The 24,896-nt window shown below is 31.7% G+C and overlaps 1 protein-coding gene and 1 long non-coding RNA gene across 11 annotated transcripts in view; one reads left to right on the top strand and one right to left on the bottom strand.

The window, feature by feature from the left end:
• Nucleotides 1-18,113, top strand: part of LOC145303552 (uncharacterized) — a 43,096-nt gene extending 24,983 nt beyond the window's left edge. Inside the window, exons 2-3 of the long non-coding RNA XR_013873738.1 lie at nucleotides 11,335-11,367; nucleotides 13,875-18,113. This is a non-coding gene — a long non-coding RNA (uncharacterized LOC145303552). The remainder of the gene's footprint in view (nucleotides 1-11,334; nucleotides 11,368-13,874) is intronic.
• Nucleotides 1-24,896, bottom strand: part of LOC145303550 (uncharacterized) — a 553,816-nt gene that overhangs the window by 150,987 nt on the left and 377,933 nt on the right. The window lies entirely within an intron of this gene.

Below are 24,896 nucleotides of genomic sequence, written 5' to 3'. Positions count from 1 at the left end.
ATCCATTTTTAAGAGGGGGGGGGATGGAAATGGCTGAAGCAGTTTACGATCTCAAAGTTTCTTTATTTTTTTTTACCTATTTTTAAGAGAGATAGGATGATATGGAATCCATCCTGGAAATGGTTGTAGAATTTTACGATCTCATATTTACTTTATTTCATATATATTTTTTAAGACAGGGGGAGGATTGACATATGGAATACGGACTATGCTGAAATAACATTATTTAGAAAGCCAGTCTTAATATGGAGAGGGTATCTTTTTAACTATTCTGTACTTTCACCTAACGATTTGATAAATAAAAAACTGACATATGGAATACGGACCGTGCTTAAATAATAACATTATAATTTAGAAAGGCATCCTTAATATAGGGAGAGGAGGGTATTTTTGTAAACTATTCTGTACTTTCACCTAGCAATTTATTAAATAAGAAACTGACATACAGAATACAGACTGTGCTGAAATAACATTATTGCTTAGAAAGCCTTTCTTGATATGGAGAGGGTATGTTTTTTAACTAATCTGTACTTTCACCTAATAATTTTATGAATAAAAAACTGACATAGGGAATATGGACAGTACTGAAATAATAACGCTAATGTTTAGAAAGTCATTCTTAATACGGCAAGAGGAATGTATTTTTTAAAACTACATTGTACTTTCACCTAACAATTTATTAAATAGGAAACTGAAATACAGAATATGGACCATACTGAAATAATATTTACATATTTATTTGGAAAATCTGCTGAATCCTATTCTAGAAATTATATAATTTTCAGCAAAATTATAGTGTTGGTCGGTGGTGGTTATGGTGAGAAAAGAAACACAGTAATGACGAATTTTCTGTTGAAGCAAGCGTTACCTAACCACTAACCAAGACAATGAATTTATGTATTTATTTGGAAATTCTAATGATTCATCTTCTAACAGTGAATTCATTTGTTTTTTTTTTAATTATGATGACCTTGGTGGGAAGAGAAATTAGTTCATATATGTTGTACAATATCTATCGAGAGTACATTAAATTGTTTCATATATATATATATATATATATATATATATATATATATATATATATTACACGTCAGAGGGTAAGAAAATTATTTAATATATGTGTTGCACATTATCTGTCCTAGGAATTGTAAAATTATTTAATATTCGTGCTGTTAATTACATGTCCAAGAGATGTTAAAATTATTTCATACATAATTTGTGTAATTTACGTCCTAGGTTAGGTAAAATATTCTTTTGCTCGAGATAGCAAATGATATATAAACGTAAAAAATTCCTCTCTCCTAAGAATAACAGATATGTTCAAAGTTAACTTAAATTTTTCTCTTTGTTTTATATGGTCCTGACAATGCCGGGTGGGCCTGCTAGTATATATATATATATATATATGTTAATAATTATGTTATCAAAGAGTAAATCTCTAACAAAGTAAAACTTATCAAGATAAGAAAAGCTCAACGCTATCAAGGGGAGCAGAAAACAATAATAGTAAATGAATATATCCACCCATTCTTAAATTTTTATCTATACATAATTCTGGCTCTTCTCTTCTGATGAGAAGCTTTTAGCTTCGAAATGCCATGATTTAAAGTTTTTTTCTTAATTTTCCTCTTAACTTTTCCTTATTGTTCTGATGATATAATAAAGTTATATATAAGTTTTTTCCACCACATCTTTCATTTATCACACACACACACACACACATATATAATTTTCAAATTCATTATCTTTTATATAATGTAAACTCAAGTTCCCCCCCCCAATATTCAGTCATTATAGGAAAATAACAGAACACTTCCTATGCAAACTCAACACCAACAGCATTTCCCACAATGTGTTTCACAAAAATATTCTTTCATTTTTAATTATTAATCATTACATTTATTCCAAGGTTTCTGCTTCTCCCCCAAAATTCTTCAAAATAAGGAGTAGCAACTATATTCCGTCCATATAAATTTACTACTCACACCCAACCCTTCTACACTAGGTCATTTTTTTTTTTTTTATAGAAGCAATAGGCTTTTATGGCACTAGTACATTCCATGATTCTTGGAATTCTATTCTGTAAACCCAGCTGCTTGAAACTTATACAGTTTGAGTAACCAGATTAATTTTTTATGAACACGGCCATGTTTCTGATCACATGCAATTATATTTTCGATGTTGCGCATTTCCATTTCCAAATTATTTCTGACATTACAGTTTCTTACATAATTCACAAAAACAAAAAAAACATTGATTGCTCTTGAAAATCAAAAGATAAACTGCTCAAAATCATGCACTAACAACAAAATAAACATCAAAATTTCTTCCTAGATCAAATAAAATAATTTCTTTGGAAATATTTTGTAATGATTCCTACATCAATAAAACAATAATTTTAATAAATATATTGTATTGATTAGTTTACATTATTTTTCAGGTAATAAAATTTTCGAATATAAATAGCTGTTTGCTTTCCCTTATTTATATTAATTGTGGAATTTTTTAAATCTAATTTTCACATGCTTACCAAGTAAATTTGTTTTATTTTTTCTAAGCGAGCACATTCCACATCATATGAGTTTTAACAACTTTAATACATAAATTACAAAAAAAATAAATAATAAATAATGTCACCAGTGATTAAAATGATCATCATAACCTCCCTCTCTCTTCTTCTTCTTCTTCTTCTTCTTCTTCTTCTTCTTTCTCAACCCAATCTAAATAATAGACCTCTCACTGTTTTTCGATTTGTTCACACACACACACACACACACACACACACACACACACACACACACACACACACACTTATTCTCACAGGAAGCCAAACGTAAGAGTGGTATAAGAAGCATGTTATATTTAGGGGTGTAAACCGCAGTATAATTACTTATGAACAGACTACATTAATGTGCCAATACAATAGATAAAGGACATACATTGTCAGGGTCAACAAATAGAGATATTCATGGACAATGTATAAATAAATATGACATATTTTCTTAACGATGTTCTGGAAGCCTACACCTGCAACCAGGTGGGGGAGTCTGAAAATGACTGTGACTAGAGTTTAAGGTAAGCATGTCGAGATGGCAGCCGCTAGAACCATATTTGATTTCTTGGGTGTCCACACCAGAAAGACGGCGAATCTGGTTTCTATATTTGTTAGTATAATTCAGGGGAGCTAACTTGGATATGTTCCAATCAAGATTGTTTGTGATAATTTTCAGCCAAATTTCTCCAGATACCACTTGTTGTAATAAGTATTGTAAATAAATTGAAAACATGCAAAATGTTTTGTTATTGTGACCTAAGAAAGAGTCACCAAATAGGTATTCTTGTAATTCTATATATGCTGAAAGAGTGAAAACTTTCCACGGTGTATGATCTCTAACTGAGAGAGGTATCTAAGCAGGAGAAGAAAAGCAAATGAGGGATGAAGATTAGAGAATGGGTGATGGACTTCCAAGGTAAATACAATTTGTCAGAGGCGGAGTACAAAAAAATGAAAGTGTCGAATTGACATTTACTTTACATAGTTAAATAATTATTTTTTTAATTTCCCCCAGGCAATGTCAAGAAACGGGCCTTGCTAGCATTTTCTTGCTAAGATTTTCTTTCTTTAGAAGATTGATGATTAAAACAAGAAATGCCCGAAGCAGTATAATAAATTACTGAAAATGTGAGAATAATTTAGGCACTGCTACAATAGAATACTTTAGAGACTGCCAATCAACAAAATCTTCCAAAGTCTCATTGTGGTAGAAAAATCCATGCTGTTTTGAAAGGATTCCAGAAAATGGACAATAACAGAAGTCTACAAAAGTCAGCAACTCATAATGAGTATAAAAAAAGAAATAGGTTTTTGGCTGACCAAAAATAAATTCACTGTAAAAAGTAAATAATTAAAAAACAAAAAACAAAAACAAAAAAAACAAAACAAAACAAAAAAAAAACAAGGATATAACACATTATCAAAATCAAGTTACTCTTCTGCCTAGCTGGATAAGTTTTTAGTGTTTAAACTTATTTAAAAGTGTTTATTCAGTTCAAAAAACAAGTGTTAAGTGAGAACAAGAAAAATAGCTAACATAAGAGAGTCACATCTTTGGAATTTGGATAATTGTTCAAAAATAGAAAATTAGATAAGAATACTAGTAGAAACCCACCCAATAACTTTTTTTTTTGACCAATGTTTCGTTTTGTTGTTTATACTAACAAATGCTGCAAAATAGTCTATGAGTATGATGTTTAGATCGCTTGTAAATGGTCAAGTTTTGAATCTCGCCTTCAAACACTCTCAATGTCTAGCCATACTGGAAAGCTGTCATATGACGAAACAGCTTATATATAATTCCAGTGAGGTTTTGTTCATAATGTAACATAGCTACTGACAGCAGCTACACAACACATATGCAAATGACCAAGCTGGTGCACTATGTGATATCACAGCAGAGGAAGAGAAGGGAAAGAAAAAAAATTGCACCACATAGTGAGGACTGAAAAAAAAGCAAGACCAAGTGAAAGATGAACGTGTGGCCCATGGCGGCAAGAAATTTTTAAGTCCTTGTCGGGACGGCATGGCAAATAAGATGAAGAGAGAAAATCTTTAAAGCAAGATGCAATGTGTTAGTTTTGAATGTATCATGAATGCCTTCCATTTCAACTGAAAAAGCCAAGTCAAATTTCTTTTCTTTGTTCCTTTGCGAGACTATTTCATATACATGTTACGTCCAAGTGTAGAAATGCAACGACACCGACACCGTTGAAGAAGAATAACGAGTACACTACAACAAGATTTAATACAGTGAATCCTTACTGTATTCATATAATAGTGCTTGATAATAGAGCAATATAGTTATTTAGTATATATTTTTTTATATACAGCTCCTTCTTTCTTTAATTTATTTCATATTTTAGAAGAGGAAAAGTAATAAGGAGAAATAACCCATTCACTTACCCTTGTAAAAGACTAATTCGGTGTCATTTCTACTATACTATATACAATTATAGCATAGAATCTAGAACCTACCAAACCACTCTGAAATTAACTAACTTCATTGTTGCTGAGGTGCAATATGAATAACGTTCGGAACCAAAAACATTGAAGTCTGTGAAATCTTTGACCTTTTAAAGCCTAGATTTAAGGATTAAAAAAAAAATTGCTCTTTACATTCCAAGCACAATGTTAGGACTAGAATTAACCAAGCTTTAGACTTGATGATCATTATATATATATATATATATATATATATATATATACTAGCAGGGAAACACAGCGTTGCCCGGAATTAAATGAGGATCAACAAATGTCTCACACTCATTATCTCATGATGGTTGTATAATTGTCGCTTATTTATACAAACATTATTGACTACACATATGCATACATGTTTCTGCAGTGACTTCTTTTAGAAAAACCGTGTCATCAGGATAATATAGGGTGACCCCAAAAAAAACAAAAGCTAAATGGAGGCCATATAGAACATATGCTGCAGAATGGAGAAAAAAAGGCCAAAGACCCTAGTGTTTTGATGTGATGTTTTGAATATAATAAACTAGTTATGACCAAGTTTCATTTCATTTCAACAAAACACTAAGAAACGGGACCTAATTAGAGTTGGGGCCCGTTTTTTGGGGGGGTCACCCTGTGTTTGTGTGTGTGTGTATGTATGTGTGTATATATATATATATATATATATATATATATATATATATATATATATATAATATTAATGGGAGGTAATATTTTTATATAAGACAATCCCAGCCAAAAAAGAATAGCTCAATATATTTGATAGAGCAAATGAAATTTATAGTTGTATTTTTTTTATTATTTAAATTTAATTCAGAAAAATATAATTTTTCAAAACAAAAATTTATTATTTGAACAAAGAATACACTTCAGTCTCATTTCTTCAGAGCAAAAGTCATTAGAAAAGTATTAAATCTGGTTTGAAATAATTTTGCTATTCAGCACATACATAGAAAATATATTATAGATTAAATCTTTTTAAGGGACATAAATGAAGAAAATAAAGGTTGAAACAAAAAAGTATATGAAATTATGGTATCTGAGTATATTGATAATCCTTGAATAGAGTGGGATGATGCTGTTAGAATTCAAGTTTGTTGAAGAAATCCACATTGAAGGTAAAAACAATATATATATATATATATATATATATATATATATATATATATATATATATATATATATATATATATATATATTTCAAACAATTATTACAGTTTATAGATCACCTTCTCAGCTATATTGTGAAAAATTTTTTTCAATTTTCGTTCAGTAAAACAAAAGTTATGATGAATTTTCTGGTATTCAAAATCTTAAAAATATGTAAGAAGGTGAGTGACACTTTTTATGCAACTACTGTTGCTACTAATTAGAAAAGAGAAGTAACAAGTGAAACAGAGAAAATGAAAGGGAGATAATTGGGGGATTTTGTTGAAAGCAGACGAGTGCCATACATTGTTATTACATATGTGTTTATGGGGGCAAAAAAATAAGACTGAAATTAAACAAAGAACAAGTGAATTTATTGGAAGGCTAGAACAATCATGGATTACAATAGAAAAATGTGAGCATGAAAAATAATATGGTTAAGCTGAAGCATGGAAAAGTAAGGACTAGTTGTTAAAACTGGAAAAGAAAAGGACAAGATATTCTAGTAAAAATACAATAAATTTATAACTTAAAATATTGCAACATTAAGAATTTTTAAAAATCTCAATTTATAACATTATATAATCAATTCTTAATGCTGCAATATTTTAAGTTATAAATTTATTATATTTTTTACTAGAACATCTTGTCCTTTTCTTTTCCAGTTGTAACAACTAGTCTTTTACTTTTCCATGTTTAAGCTTAACATATCATGCTCGCATTTTTCTATTGTAATATATATACACACACTAACACACCACTCAGCATTACCCAGTTATGAAATATGCTAAATATGATATTTTAATTACTTTTAATGTCCTAAAGAGTTTTTTTTTAATTTTCCCTTGAATTTTTTACTGTTCTGATGATGATGATGATGATGATATGTATATTTGTATGCGTGTATATATATATATATATATATATATATATATATATTAAAAAGTAAGCCAATTCAATGCAGATTTTGTTTTTAAAATAAACATTTATCTGTTTACAAATCTAATTTTAAGCGTTCACAGCGCCTTCATCAGAATAGAAACTGTTTTTTTCTTCTTCTTCCCTCACAGCAAGAAGGTAAGAATCCATGAAAATTAATGGCATACACAGCGTTATCGAATCCAGTTATCATAGTTATTCAAACAACAGTTTTAATTACTTTGTGACCTTAAAATATAAAAGAGCCAAACATTTTATTTTTATTTTATGTTCTTTTAATTTTTTAAATGTCTTTAAAAAATTGAAAACTTACAGTTAAACTTTATGTAAATTTGACTTAAGTTTTATTCATATTTTAATTAAGTTCATTTATAAATATTTTTTTTCGTCGACATATGTGAGATAATTATAATCATAAAGACATACTATTACTAAGTGTTGTTCAACCAAAGATGTGTGTCTTATAATTTTATCTGAATTATCCCCCTTGGACGCATAACCTTGATAGAAAACGAATGAGAAGAGGCTGCAAGCATGATAATATAAAGTATACAAGGTGTCTTAAAGTATGGAATACGGAATAAGAACAGCCTTACAGTATGGAACGAATAAAATGTTAAGTAAAAACAATAAATAAATAAATAAAAATCTATCCACGTATATTAAAGAAGTCGGTTTGATTTAAATGTGAATTTTACTGTGCTATATTATATTTTTGCAACACTTTTATGTTCTCTTACTAAGATTAACTATACCATATGTCTAGAATCCTTAAATCAATTTTTGATAAAAATCTATTAGATGCTTTTGATATTTTAGAAAATCTTAAGATGTTTAATTAATCAGTGCCCAATGACTATGGATCAAATTTAATGCAAAACCGAAATATTTAAATTTTCAAATGGAAGATTTTCCCATATTATATCCCCTTAAAGCCTTTTTAAAATACTTTAAATAAATGCAAATTTGATGAATATTCATTAATTCATGTCTCATCCTTAGTGTTAAAATTTCACAAAAATTGTAGATATTTGAATTTTCTTAGAAGAGCTTCCACCATCTTTTTATCTCCTTTGAATAAAACTAAATATACCCTTATTTGCACCCCTCAAATCTATCAGCAGCATCCCAACATTAATAATGATCGGTTAATTAGTTAAAGAGTAAATCCTGTATAAACAAAGATATAAGTATTCATGGATAATTATATTTTATAAATATATAGACTCATATCAGAACATCACACTGGTTACATAGAACAATGTCACCTCCCCTCAGTATTTCGATAATGCTTCCCAATAAAAAGGATATGTTTCATTATCAATATTGTAAAAACAATAAAGAAGTATTGAAGAATTCTTTAAATGTAGATCTATCAGGATGTACAAAGTCCAACAAACTGGTAAAACTTGAGTATATAAAAAGAATTATAGACAAAAGAAAGCGATATACTGGTATATATATAAATTTATTTGTCACTTGTATATATATATATATATATATATATATATGTGTGTGTGTGTGTGTGTGTGTGTGTGTGTGTGTGTATGTACACGTGTGTATATATATATATATATATATATATATATATATATGTGTGTGTTCAGAGTGTGTGAGAGAATATATAATTATTTTCACTGCCAGACAACATTGCAGCAAGCAAGAGCCATGAAAGCCAACAAACCATATACATAGTATATATATATATATATATATACTAGCAGGCCACCCAGCATTGCAGGGTCATAATCTATCTTATCTTATTAATCTATCTTAAATGTGATAATTTGATTAATGCAGATTTCATATTTATTATTATATTATATTGAACCCAATATATAGTAATGATTTAAAAAGTTTTAAAACAATACACTGTGCGCCACCACTGAGAATTCAAACCAAAACGTTTAGCTTACAGTTTACTTTTTTCTTTGACGTTACCTGAACTATGAAGACATCATGTTATTCATGCATATTCATAATGCCATCGTTCGACTTTCACCTGGCAAATTCTATTTTTTTAATTTTCACACGTTTGCATCAATTTTCCCCAGCTAAAACCCAAATATAAAGTTACGCATGGGTTCGAATACCCTATAAATTAAATTTCATGTCTGTAGACCAAAAACTGACACAGGAGTTTGGTAGGTAAATTTTTTAAACAAATATATATACGCATACATAAATATATATCAAAGACGTTTGTGCTTACTATAATCTTATTACGCAATTATAAATCATGTAGAATATCTGCATGAATATAATTGCACATAATAGATGACTAAAGATGATCATCCCATAAGAAAACCGAAAAAACTAATATGGAATTAATTAAAATGAATGTTTAAAAGAACATGCAAATTAGCTAGATCTTTTGCAGATGAATGCGATTTCACGACCCATATATAACAAAGTTGTATTTTCTTTTTAAATAATAAAAAAAAGGTCTTTAATATGAATATCAATACACAACAAAACTCAAATTTATATGAGTATATGTATATATATATTCTAGCAAGTATGATTAAATAACAGGGTTTTATTTGATGAGACATTTTTTTTTCCAATGTTTAGAATCGTCCATTCAGTATGTCACTCAAATATATATATAAAAGTGACCGTGTGTGTGTGTGTATTAATTTTTGGTTTACAGACTTGAAATTTGATATGTAGAGGAAACGGACCTGTGGAAAACATTCAACTTGTTTTTTAGCTAGTAAAAATAGCTACTAAGTGCTCAAAATGGAAAAATTAGAACTTGTGAGACATAAGTTGGCTTAAAGTACTACTCTACACATGCGCAAATATACATTTATATGTTTAACTGCATTAATTTTTAAAGTTTTGATATCCATGTGTCCTTAGGTCATATGGTAGCAATGTTTTACTTCAATTCTAGCTGATGGCAATGGAGTCATAATTTTTTTTTATCTTTTGAAATTATTACTATACATTGGGTACAATATAATAATCAATAGAGAATTGACTGTCTAATAATAAATACAAAATATGCATAAATTAAGAATATAATATTTAAGTGTATGGTGTATACAAGTTCAATGCGTTTCTTGCCCCCCCTCCCTCCTACTTCTTTCAATTTGATTCAGGCAAAGTTAGTCTTGGTGCGTTTACAACTATGTCTTTTACTATTAAGATTTTTTAATGGCAAGTAATTTACAACTTTAAACTGAGTGTCTGTAATGATGAGGTTTTATTTATTTAATTCTTTCTTACTCAACGGACGTAAGGGGGCTATTGTGAATGAGAGACAGTGTCTACAGGGACACTAAGTAGGAAGTAGGATCTTGACCAAGATGTCTGTTCACATTACATTTAAATTTCTGCATGTTAATACAGTCAAGGAAGTAGAAAATGGAGGGGAGAGAATTCCAAAGTTTAGCAGTTCAAGAGAACAAACTTTCAGATTAGAAGGCTCTCTAATATAGAGGGACCCGTAAAGTGAATGGGAATTTGCTGCTTCTCGGGTTAGTCATGGATATTTATGTTAAAGGGCACCAGTGCTTTGAGTTTGTCTCGGCACATCCTATTAAAGTACTCATAAAACAAGCATAGGAATGCAACATTTCAGTAATGGCAATGAGTTTGAAACCTCATTCTCAGTGTGGGACCTATTAAATTGGAGATTTTTTTTTTTGACCCTGTCCTATAAAGAGAAACTAGTATGTCAAAAATACTTGATGCGTGAGCATATGGTAGCTCTGTAGAGATATAGGGTACTGTCAGGTGTTAACATTTCTCAAGCTCGGTAGAGGGAGCCCACCTTTTTTGCAGCAGTCTTGGCAATGTCTTCTATGCACTTGTTCTAATTCATGTTGCCTGTGAATCTTAAGTCGAGACGTCTGAATGATGAACTATGAGCTAGATTGTTATTATCCACGACAATCAGTGTTTGAAAAGGTTCTTTGTTATAGCTAACAGAAAGGAGCTTTGTTTTAGTAGCATAATGATGTTGAATGCAAATGTGATTATGTGCATACAAAATTCAAAGGATGTTGTTTAATGGCTAAGGATTTCGTAACTACTTTCTTAATTAATATTATTGATTATGGGGATGTCTTATTTTAATGTAAATGGCTTCAAGAATTTTTAATCTTATGTTGGTGTCATAGTATATTATTTTTGTATTAACTAAAGTGTGTCTGTATTGAGAAAGAAAGTAATCATGTTTTTTTTTTTTTTTTTTTTTTTAGCTGTTGGCAAATTGAGCTTGTTGGAGATGCACGGTAAGCCTATTGGAAAGTTATGTGATAGTAAAACAGATATTGTAATTAGATTTTTTTTTAATGTACCAAGGCTAATCTGCCAGATGATGATTTGATGAATTAACTTAAAAGTACTTATGAAAGAAAGAAAAATGGAACAAGAAAACCATAAAACTTATACACACCAATTTGACCAAAATACTTTCCTAAAAACTGAAAAGAAAAAAAAAGTTTCAAAGCAAAAAACTGTGTTATTTAATAACATTTGTATGAACAAAAAAAAAAAAAACATGCTGCCAAAATACACACACACATCAAATTTTTTCATTTAAGATTTTAGAGCAGGACGTCAATTTGCAAGTTATCGGTAGTCATGACCATGCGATGGATATATGAAAAGGTGCAATGTTCCACCCACCTGATAACATTAAGTATTACTTTTTAAATGATGATGATGGTGATGGTGGTGATGATGATGATGATGATGATGATGATGATGATGATGATACCTACAGAAAGTTGCTTGTATGTTATTGAGAGTCCCTTGTTTTCAAATCACATCAGTTTCTTCTCTGCCGACATCATTTTGCTGTTGGTGTTATCATTAGTAAGAAATGACCTTTTGCATTTTTATAGACGCCTCAGAAGGAGAGCGTAAGCTATAACGAGATTTGATAAAGGCTAATGAACAATGGCATTCACTTTGTAAAAATAAATACATGAATAGAGACGGCGAAGTACAGCATATATTAGGTTACAAAGCGAAGAGCAAAAAATATGGTTTCAACGGTGTCAATATTCAGCATTTTGTTGCGAATTAACGATAAGCTATTTAGTTCTTTAAAAAAAAAAAATGTTTCATGTTAAAAAGGCACATAGGACACAACATAACATAGCTGTTATCATCTCATTTTATATAAAGAAGCAGTTAGCTCCCCAAATAATTCTGTTTGATTTTTCAAGTGGTGACAGGGCAAATTAACATGCCGAATTCATTTTTGTTGCCTGCTTTTTTACAAATTTTGTTTCTTTCTTTCAAAACAAAGCATACTCTAACCTTTTAATCCAAGTCAGGTTGATTTTATTATTTGTCAGTGAATTAACATTTGCAAGAGATAAAATAAATCTGTAAAATTAAAAATCAGAAAATAAATTATCATTTGTAAAAATATAAAACGAAATCTACAAAAAAGTGAAACAACAAATACTGTGGATTAATTGGCTCTACCACTTGGAAAATCATATAAAACTCGTCAATATAATTTGGCAGTTGTTATGAGAGTAAACTACTTCGATATAACTCAAGCAAAACAAAAATAAAATCCATCAATATATTATTGACGTGCATTTATTTGCATGTGTTCATCGAAACTGAATGAGGACCCTATATCTACATATATTTTTGTACTCAGCCAACAACAGTATATTATTTTATTATAGTTATAGTTGTTATTATTATTAAACATTTTATAATATTCAAGTTTTGGAACAGGATTGAAGTATAATTCAAAATCCTCTTTGCAATCCAACCATATCTGGCACAAATAAACATAAGTTTATGCTTGTCTTGTTCACCAAATTTCAATCATGATTATCCAACAGTCTTTGTTTTATTATGGCTCAACAAACACTTCTTGATATGACATACAAAATTGCCATTGACTCTGATACACTCCTTGTCTGGCATTGCTTCAATTCAAGAATAGTTTGGAGATTGTTTCGATTGACATTATTTTTCAAATGAGTCCACATAAAAATCTTCATAGAGGGATTAATGTTTGGTGACTGTGATGCCAATTAAGGATCATACCTCCTACTTAGTAGACAATCACCAAAGTGCTACTGCATATCATTGAACACTTATAAAACTAAGACTGCTGGACTTTCATGAGTGAAAATTGGTGGACAAGCAAGTCATAGACTGAAGTTTATTTGTATGAAATATGGTTTGGATTACAAAAAGGATTTGTGAATTTGATGCTTCTTGTGGAATACGAATGAAACTAAACAGACTTACTGAATAAGATTTGCATAAACAGCTGAAAAACAGAGTCAAATTGAGTCGTTGTCAAAGAGTTAATTAGTACCAATGAAACAACTTTTCCCTTAGGAATTAAAAAAATAACTTTTTTTTATTAGTCATTCGAAAAAAAAAAAATTGTTTTAATATATTTTTCTTCAAAAAAAGGATTTTAAGCTTGTATTAATGCAGTTAAATAAATTTTTAGGTTGACATTGTCTTTAATTGTCGTCTGCCACCCATTTTGCAGTTTCTGATTCATGAACTGTTTTGTTTGTTTCTGGTTGATCCTGGAAATCTGCTTCAGAAAGAGTCGATTTAGTTTGGTTTGTATTCTGTAGAAGCCCAATGAATTTTATTAACGATTTCATGGATGGCATTTTTGAGGTTTCTCCTTTTTTAGGGGAGGGGTTATGGCAGAAATACCTCCCACATTTTAAACTTTCAACTACAAGCACCAATGATGTTTTCATTTAGCTAATAACTTACCATTTTTTTTTTTTGTCAGGTACTCTCATCAAGCAATATGGTTTGGATTCGTGTACATCGTGCTATTACTGTAGACATGTTTTTGAAGAATGGTGACTCTGTAACTGCAACATACAGAGCTTTCCAAGTTCATTACATTTAAGACCTCATGATGCCCTGCCAGATAGATAATCAATACAGCTATGGTTTGCAAATTTCAGAATTACAGGTTTGGCACTTAAAAGCACCTGGAAGACCTCGAAGTTTTCAAGAGGATTAGTATTAGAACCGATAGATGCACGGTATTCCCTAAATTATTACCAATATGTTGCACACACATTGTTGTTTTTTTTTTTTTTTTTTTTACAAGGTAGTCACCACTTATCAAGGCCCAGAAGCAACTCGGAGATAAGGGTTATTGTGTGTACAGTACGTTAGTTTTGGAGATTTGATAAAGTGTCTTACTTAAGGAGGCGGTTCAGCAGGAATTGGACTTGAAGACATCCAGATTGTAGTCAGGTGGGAAACAGGCAACCGGAACAGAGTTCCACAGGCGTGCACTTCCAAGAAAGAAGCTCCGCCCATGGAATCTACATTTTGATTTTGGCTACAGATAAGGAGTGGGAGAAATTTTTCACAGTGGTTTCAGCTAGACGGGTGTTTTTCATGTAAGATTGGCGAGGGGGGATCAGAGATTGGAGTTCAGACGAGCACCTGCCATGGTAGTAACAATAAAACAAAGACAGGCTCGCAACGTCTCTCCTGTGGGAGAGAGGTTGCAGGGAAGAGAAAAGGGCATTGTTGCAATAGATCTGTAATAATTCAATGAAGTCACTTGCCTAAGCAATATAATTGGTTACAATAGGCAAAATCATATCAGGTGCATGTTTAGGATGAAGTATGAAATAAAGACCCTAAAAGCCGAGAGACTCAAATGGGATACAGTCGAATCGACATTGGTTGACTGCCAATGCATGTGTTGTTTATAAACAAACATATGCAATTTTTAATATATTGGAAAGATGTTTTAAAAAGTCGAGGGGGGAATATATATATATATATTATATTTGTTTTTAGGGTGCATTTTTTCTGGGTGGGGGTTGCTTTCTTTTTCTAAACAAAGCTTTTCAATAAAAGAACGCAGAGATGGTGTTTATCAAGTAATTTCTTGTTTTAAATGAATTCATTCACTACGATTCTTCAATTTTAAAAATTTTTTAGGCATTTAAGAAAAAATACCAAATTTTTCTTTTTTCTTTTACAAAACTTATTAATAAAAAAATAATAAACGCAGACATTTTGTGTCCATCTTGTTAAATTATTATTTTTTACTGAGTTTATTCTTTACGATTATGTGATTTATATTTAATTGAAATTTATAAAATAATACATTTAAATTTAAAAAAAAAAAATACAAAAACTTTTGGCCTCCCAAGAAAGAGGCACTTTGGGTTGACACAAAAATTTAAATTATCTCAGTCTACAAAGTAATATATATATATATATTTACATAGGTATAACCACTTATCAAGGCCCAGAGACCACTCGAGGATAAAGGTTAAGAGTGTACAGTAGTCAGTTGGACAATAAAGTAATCGTTAGTAATGGGAATTCGGTAAATTTGTTAACAAGTGGAATGGCTAATCAAGAATTTGTTTACGTTGGACTTGAAGACAACCATATTGTAGTCAGCTGAAAAGCAGGAAAGCGGAAGACAGTTCCACAGGCGTGCAGTTTTAAGAAAGAAGCTTTGTTCATGGAATCTACGTTTAGGTTTAGGCACAGATAAAGAGTGGGGAGAATTATTGATAGTGTTTTCAGCTAGACGAGTGTTTCTTGTGAAATTTTGGCGAGGGGGGACCATAGATTGAAACTCAGTCAAACACTTTCCATGAAAATAACGATAAAGCAGAGACAAACTCGCAACATCTCTTCTGTGAGATAGAGGTTGCAGCGAAGAGAAAAGGACATCTCCTACGAGGCTACGGAATCTATTTTGAACTCTATCAAGGCAGGACAAGTTTTTTCTAGCAGCTCCTGCCCAGATGTGACAACAGTATTCCATCCTTGGGCGTACCTGGCTCTTATATAGATAGAGAATTGAAAAACAGCGACAAAAAATATTTCTTAATAATTTTTTTAAATATCAAATTTTAATTTAATCTCATGAAATATGGAATGAGTGGAAAATCATATGGTACCATAGAAAACAATTTGGGATTTTCCCACTGTACTGTAAACCAATCACGTTAGTTTGTGAATCCTATAAATCAAATTCATAGGCAGGCAATAAAAAGTTATTTGAATCGCCATGAACAGTTTATTAAATAAATGCTCGGTTGTAAAAGATCTCACTTAGATTCCTATGTAAAGAAATTTCTTTGGCATGGAAAGCGTGCAGAAAATACTTTTTAGGCAAGAATATTTTTTAAAAATAAAAGTTATATATAAAAAAAAAATTGTAAATAAATTTATGCATTTGTTAAATCTTATTTGGTTTGTTTGATACTTGTTGCTTACAGAAAATAAATGAAAAAGTTTGTAAACTGATCTCTACAATGCTTCGTTTGTTGATTAAAAGTATTGTAAATTAAACTAAAGATTTAATATTTGATGCATAAAAATTGCCTAGGATTTCTCCTTCACTCACTAATGACAATAAAGGGGAGCATCCAAAATTCTCATTTAGAAAATCACGATCTCTACATTCGTTTTATTAAAATATCTTATTACAAAAAAGGAAAAAATGCACCCAACGTGAAAAATATATATTATCCCCATTTTTGTTTAAACAAAACCTTCTTTATATTAGAAATCAACAAATAAAACAAACAACTGTGTATATTTGTTGATAAATGACACATATGTTGGCAGTTAACTGTTGTCGATTGGAATGTGTTGTTTGAGCCTCTCAGCTTCCTTATCTCATACTTCATCCCATGTTTGGAAGAATGAAAATCAAGTCGCAAAATTGAATTTCCATTAAAAAAACAATGTTATCTACTTGAGTGCCATGTCATATTACCGCGTTATTTATTTGTTTTTTTTTACATAGGAATCACCACTTATCAAGGCCCAGAGGTCACTCGAGGATAATGATTCAAGAGTGTACAGTAGTCAATTGGACCATATAGTAATCGTTAGTAATGCAAATTCGGAAAATTTGTTAACTTAAGTGGAACGGCTCATCAAGAACTTGTTTACGTTGGTTTTGAAGACAACCATATCGCAGTCAGCTGGAAAGCAGGAAAACGGAAGACAGTTCCACAGGCGTGCAGTTCTAAGAAAGAAACTTTGTTCATGGAATCCATGCTTTTGTTTAGGCACAGATAAAGAGTGGGGGAAATTACAAGACACATGTCCGATTCTATACTCTATAAATCTGTTCTGTTATTATGAAACCACATTCCCAGGGACTACCTTCTCCTTTTTTGGGGTGGGGGTATGGAATAGTGAAGTACCTGTTCTGTTGTCATGATTACCATCCTCATGAACATTACCTTCTCCTTTTATGAGGCGATACTCCCAGGTTTCAATTTTTAAAATGTTTTGTTTAAAAAAAAACAAAAAACTCCACCCCCAAGAAAAAATGCACCCAACATAAAAAATATTTATTCCCTCGATTTTTGTTTAAATAAATCATTCTTTATATTAAAAAATCAACGAATAAAGCAAACAACTCAGGTGGTGTAGGTTTGTTGACAAATGACGCGCGTGCATGCGTACGTGTGAAGAGTTATAGAATATATTTGTTCCTTATGATACCATCGTTTCAGGAGTATCTTCTTCATTAGGAAGTACTACCTGTTCTATTGTCATATCATCCTCCCAGGCATTAACTCCTTCTTTGGAGATAAGAGGCGTTCAGCAGCATGTGCTTCTTCCTATGGGGCTGTCAATGTAGTATATAGTTGTTTATCATGATATCTTCCCAGTAGCAAAAATATACGACCGGAGGGAGCATATTTTTGCTAGTAAATAATAAAATTGCCGATTCCATACTGAAAGACAAGACCAATTAGATCACTCTACCTTCCCACCCACCTCCACTAGAAATTGGAAAGAAAATGAAAAAAAAAATCTAATGCAATGAAAACATTACAAAAAAAAAAAAACACATCTTTCTTAGCTTCTAGCTTATTTCTATCTACATAACCATGGTCACAGTTGGCATCATTTTTACTTGAAGAATGATTGAGCATGAGTAGAAAGGACAAAAGAAACAAAAGGCGGGGTGGGGAGATAGAGATAAATACAGAGAGAGAGAGAGAGAGAGAGAGAGAGAGAGAGAGAAAAGAAAACCCTTCTTTCTAAAAAAAATAAATCCCACTCTCTAATTTTTTTTTTTTTAATTATACTGCCATGATCATTTCGACATTCACGGTGAGTAATTAGAAAAGTAAAACAAAAACAAAACCCCAAAAACCCACTAAAAAAAAGAAAAAAAAAAGAAGAAGATATTTACAGAATAGGTACAAGTAAGGCTGTCTGCATCTTAAGATAACACATGCATATTTATGGTGAGTTATTGTTGTTCTTAAAAACATTGCATCGACACAACAATGACCTGTTCTAACTAGGTATAAACGAGATACAGAGGTTAGACAAAATAATAGAAACACCTGCTATCATCTACATCAGAGTTTCCTAAACTTCAGGACATGACGGAGCCCCTGAGCAGGGCAAAGACTTTTCGCGGAGCATTAAAAAGATAATTTCTAAAATAAATATGAAAAACATTAATTTCAAATTTTAGCACTAATGTTTGCAACTATTTTTTGTTTGTGATAAATCAAAAATTGTTACATTTTCTTGTTAATTTACTTTTTCCTGAAACTCTTTACACCTGTAGTTATGTATCATATCGATTTCCAGTAAAAAAGATCAATAATTAAATGTTTGCAGCCATTTAATTTTTCCATATAAAGCATTTGGTCTTCTTTAAGTGGAGCTTTGGGAAACCCTGATCTACATAATACCTACTTAACCTTTTGGTCAGGATGCTGCACTTCCATTTTTTGTTCTCTTTCGGCAGAGACCAGTCCTTCACGACTGAGACAATTTAAGTTTTTTGTACCTTTTCTCCACGTTAAAAAACGACTCTGGTGTCTAACTCTGTCTCGTGGGGAGGCATAAGTAAATAGGTACATAAATACATAATACGTTAAGACATTTCATTTTTTTTTTTTTTTTTTTTTCATATTTACGTTATCATCTATCACACAAAAAGAAATGAGATCATCTAATCAGCAAATACGGAAATTAATCTAATGTCGGAGTTTTACCTTTACTCATTTTACAACTTAGTTCATCCAGTATGATTTTAAATAAATAGATTTCAAAAAAAAAAAAAAATAAAATGATATTCGTTTCATGGATTAAAAAATATTTAACAGACAATTATTATTGTTTTATTTTTGAGGGACTTTTTTTGGTGCAAGTCTATTATTGGGCCGAAAATGAAGTCGGTTACATGGAAAATCTGCAAAAAAACAGTATAACGTACGTACTTGTCATTGCATGTACATGTCATATTCCAAAAATCACGTAAATCGATCAAGTAGTTTTTTTTTTATTTAAGAAAATCAAATATTAAAGCACAGTTAATCGAGAATAAGTCGAGCGCCATGTTGGATCGACACTATGTCAGCTAACGCCACCTAACAGCCAAATGCGATCCACGGATCAAAGAAGGGGGAGATAATTGACATATTTATTTATTTTTTTATTTTTTTCCTGAAATGCCGAAAACAAACTTTTTCCTATTACAAATACACATTAATAAAGTAACAATAACGACTTCTTTTCCTTTTTAGGAATGTCCGATTCAGTTATTTATTTGGGAATAAAATGTCCGAATCAGTTATTTATTTGGAATGAAAAAAATATATAAACTGATAAAATAAGACAACGACTTCTTTTCCTAAGAGTCAACAAATTAATAATTTCAAATACTGATTTCATGTCCGAATCAGTTTTTTTTTAAATAGACTTTAAGCGGACATGAAAAAAAAGGCGATTATCTCCCCCTTCTTTGATCCGTGGATCGCATTTGGCTGTTAGGTGGCGTTAGCTGACATAGTGTCGATCCAACATGGCGCTCGACTTATTCTCGATTAACTGTGCTTTAATATTTGATTTTCTTAAATAAAAAAAAAACTACTTGATCGATTTACGTGATTTTTGGAATATGACATGTACATGCAATGACAAGTACGTACGTTATACTGTTTTTTTGCAGATTTTCCATGTAACCGACTTCATTTTCGGCCCAATAATAGACTTGCACCCTTTTTTTTAAAGAATTAAATTGCTACAATTTTAAATAAAGAAAAGACTTTATCGTTTTATTTATTTTAGCAATAAACCATAAAATGTTGTTGTTTTTTTTATCGTTTTCTTTATTTAAAGAATACTTAGCTGACAATAACAATTGTTTTTACGGAAGAGTTTTTTTTCCTTAATAGTATTGATCCTGAAAACAAATTATTATTCGAAAAAGAATATTACTATTACCCCAAAATTATATAGAGTTATGTAGAAAACACCATGGAATTTCCACATGGTTCTGCTGAGTGCTGTTCATATTATAATGTTAAAATATCTATAAAACCATTAAAAGTTTATTTATTTTGATATATATTTGGGGAGGGGGTACTAGTGCAGAATTTGAACCAGACATAACTAACTGCCCGCTCAACTTTGCTAGGAACATGATGTTAACCGCCGACTTTTGCCGAGCGTTGCCGATTATCAAAGCGTAACATAATACTACTCAAGGAAAATACTGAAGAAAAAACATTTAAATACAAAAAAATCTAACGAAAATAAAAAAGAAACAACGTAACAATTTCGGTTTTATTCTTGTAACAAATTTTTTTAAGTAAAAACAAAAAATGGTAAAACTATACAAACACCGTGACAGCGAATTACCCCTACCCCTAACCCTAACCCTAATCCTAACCCTAACCCTAACCCTAACGCTGTCACGGTGTTTGTATAATAATACCCAAAAAATTGTACTCATCATGCAGTCATGCACTGTGCTGAAATAATAACGTTAGTATTTAAAAAGCCATTCTTAACATGGGGAGGGGAGGGTGTTTTGTACCTATTCTGTACATTAACCTTACAATTGAATAATAATAAAAAAATATCATAAAACTTTAATTAAACTTGGAAATACGATTTAAAAAAAATAGCGTGGATCAGTAAGTGCATTCACTGCATTACTGCATTTAGCACCAAAAAAATAAACAAGTTTTATTTTTTCTTCAAACATTTTTTATGTTGTTAAACGAAAGTGAACAACAAAATAAGAAAACATTTTATCGTCATATTTTTTTAATAAAAAAAAACTTTTTAAATGTATTTTTCAGGTATTATTTATTTTTGCATTTTTTTTTTTAAATTTATTTTTTAACTAATGTAAAGTAAACTTTTTTGTTGTTATTATTTTTTTTTTTTTCTCTTCATGAACAATTTTTTTTTTTTTTTTTCATGTTGGATGGCAACCGATTTTTTAAAATTAGATTGAATTAAAACAGCCCTTAGGATTAGGTAGATTTTTCTACGGTCGCATCAGACAATGTTAAAGTGGAGTGAGAAGAGACAGTGCATGTAGAAACACCTTCGCCAACTCAACTGGGTAGCTTTCCAATATATGTTTTAAGATGGAGATAAAAAGGTCATTACCAAATTTTTGTCTCCATATAAACTCAAAAAGAGAACTGTCAAGAAGCTCCCAGCTGGTCCGGTTGACTTTTTTTCCCCAATATTTTCCACAAAAATCGTCTGCTTCTTTGCCATGCATTGGTCAGCAGCTTACGTCAGATTACAGTCAAACTGGAGCGCATGACATCATGTTCTGAGCTAAGCTGAGCGGATGGTTTGTTACGTCTGGTTCAAATTCTGTACAGGAATTTTAAAAAAATCTTGTTAACGTTCAGGGGGAAGTCTCTGTTCCAAAGGGCCAGTAAATCTGGTGACTCGGTTCCTTATGTAGAATGTTCCGGGTTGGTTACCTATCTCCACATAACACCACCCCCAAAGCCAATTTCTCCTTGGAGAATTTGGCTTAATACCGTTTGTTTTTAGGTCTGGGGCTCAATCGATTAACTTTTTTTTTCACCCTTGTACTTTTTCTCTTTAACACCGTTTGAGGGGGTGGAGCTGGTGGTGAAACTGGTACTTTCTGACCTGGAGTATAGAAGATACTACTCTCGAAGTAGGTTGTGCTATGGGTAGAGGAATATTAAAAAAGTCATACAATACCTCTAAGGGCAGTTCATTATCTTCTGCCTGTTTGTAGTCATCAGTGTGTTGAGGCCTTAGCTGATTCATATGTCTGCGACAGTCAAATTTACTACTTCTTACTGAATATAGCATGTTCCCAATTCTTTTCATAATCATCCCCTCTTCCCAAAAGCTTTTCCCAGTCTTATAATTCAAAAAGAATATTTTGTCACCAGGTTTGTAGAACATTATCGAATGATTTTCTCTTGTTGCTGTTGTCTTGATTGCATTTGATAAAATTCTGTCAAATACGGATCTGATTTTCCGTGTGAACATTAGTTCAGCTGGTGGCAAACCGGCATTCGTGTTTGGGTTAGGAGTGATCCTGTATACAGACAAAAGTTTTCAAGACTCTTCTCATCAGTGTCCATGCCTTGGTGTTTTCTTAAAGCTTTTTTTGTACACATCAATAAATCTCTCTGCGAGGCCATTTGACCTTGGATGGTATATTGCAGTTGTTAAATGTTCAATGGATAGGGCCTTACAGAATTCTTCAAACTCTTTGCTGGTAAATTGGGTGCCATTGTCACTGACAATAGTTTTAGGTACTCCAAAACAACTGAGGAGACGTCTTAATACATCTATAGTACTAGTCGACTTACACTTAAACACTTCCGTCCATTTTGTAAAGCTGTCGACAACCACTAAGAAGTAATGTCCATTCAACGGACCTGCATAGTCAATGTGTAACCGCATCCATGGTGCATCTGTCTTCAGCCACGGTTGTATCTGTACAGATGGTACCTTTGCTGCTAGCTGATACCCTCGACACTCTCTTACCATTTTTTCAATGTCCCAGTCCATATTAAGCCAATATGTATATCCACACATCAAGGCCTACATTCTGGACATGCCTGGATGACCAATATGGAATTCTTTTAGCATTCTCTTTTGCAGTGTGGTCGGTATGATGACTCTGTCTGCATACAATAAAGTCTGTGAGCAAATCAAAAACGGCAAAATGTTTGAGTCTTTCTTTGACTTGTCATTTAGCTGCACCTGGTTTTTCGTCCTTACAATGAATTCATCTGTTTCTGCTGCCTTATTTATGTCATCTAGAGTCACTGGTAACTCTCGAATCGTGTTGCACAGCAGTCCGGAGAGTTCTTTTTTCTCTCTCAATGCAGCTATCACTGTGTCCTCTAAAGGTTCTGCACACTTTCAAATCAATCTGGATAGTCCATCTGCATGTCCGATATTTTTGGATGGAATGTACTCCATTTTAAAATTATAATTCAACAGAATTATGCTCCATTGTTGAAGTCTGTTTGCAGTGTGAGTGGGTATGCCTTTTTTAGATCAAAAATAGTCAACAAGGGCTTGTGGTCAGTCTGCAACGTAAAAATCCTGGTATGAATAAATCTATGGAATTTTTTAATTGCATAAATTATTGCCAGACTTTCTTTTTCAAGTTGAGAATAGTTTTTCTCTGCAGGCAAAAGTGATCTGGAAGCATGAAGTATTGGCTTCGTTGATCCGTCTTCCAGTCTATGGAGAAGTACTGCTCCTATACATAATCACTTGAATCTGATGCCACAATCAATTCCTTCTTTGGATCGAAGTGTACCAGTGCTAAATCAGATAGCAAGCATTTCTTAATCTCTTCAAATGCGCTTTGGCACTACTTTGACCAAATCCACTTTCGTCCTTTTTTTAATAATTTGTTCAATGGTGCTCTCAACTTATGCATTTTTGGGATATAGATAGCATAATATTGTGCTTTACCCCAAAAAGATCGTAACTAAGCAACATTGCTAGGTGCTGGCATCCTCTCAATGGCTTCTGTTCTCTGAGGATCTAGTCTTCTACCTTGGCTGTCAATTTCACCCAGATATTTTATCTGTTTAAAAAAAAAAAATCACATTTTCGGCACTCAATTTGAAACCAAATTCCTCAATTCTTTGGAAAACTGTTCTGATATGCTCCTTATGTTCCTGCACATTTCTACTCTTTACAAAAATGTCATCCAAATATGCGATTGCAAAACCTAAATCAGCAAGCATCGTGTCCATTATTTGCTGAAATAATGCTGGAGCTACTTTCAAACCAAAAAGGAGCCTTTTGAGTCTGAAGAGTCCTAAATATGTATTGATACATAAATACTTTGAACATTCTTCACTGACTTTTATCTGAACGTAAGCCTCAGATAAATCAATTTTGGAGAAAATTTTCCCTCCATTCAGCTTTGTAAAAATGTCTTCAGGGGATGGGAGTGGATAACTACGATCCATAAGACAGTCATTGAGGCCTGTAGAAAAATCGGCACATACCCGAATCCTCTTATTTTTCTTTTTAACATATACAGTGAGGCTTGCCCACTCCGAATAGTCAACTTTTTCAACTACACCATATTCCTGCAGTCTTTGTAGTTCAATTTTCAATATCTTCTTTTGAAGAAAAAGGCACGTTTCTTTTTGGCTTAAAAACAGGTTTCACATTTTGCTTTAGTTCAAAATTCATATCGGTCTTAGTACTAACCTCTCAGAAAAACCCTGGTGAATTCACTTTTCAAAACCGTAAGAAAATCCTCATTTTGTTTGGAAGTTTTCTTTTCAGCTACACTCACACTGTTACAAAATAAATTTGTAGGTAGCTCCCATAAATCAAACAAAACGATCCAATCAGTTTCGAAAAGGCAAGAATTTATACCTGGAACAACTGAGACTTTTGTAGAAAAAGTTTCTGATCCAAGAGATACACTGCAATTAAATTCTCCCATGAATTTTAATCTCTTGTCGGATACTCCTTTGGCAATTTTAAATGTTTT

Source organism: Euprymna scolopes, chromosome 19, assembly GCF_053919585.1.
Source record: "Euprymna scolopes isolate OS-2025 chromosome 19, ASM5391958v1, whole genome shotgun sequence".
Classification (NCBI taxonomy): Eukaryota; Metazoa; Mollusca; class Cephalopoda; order Sepiida; family Sepiolidae; genus Euprymna; species Euprymna scolopes.
This window is presented reverse-complemented; position numbering and strand designations above follow the sequence as displayed.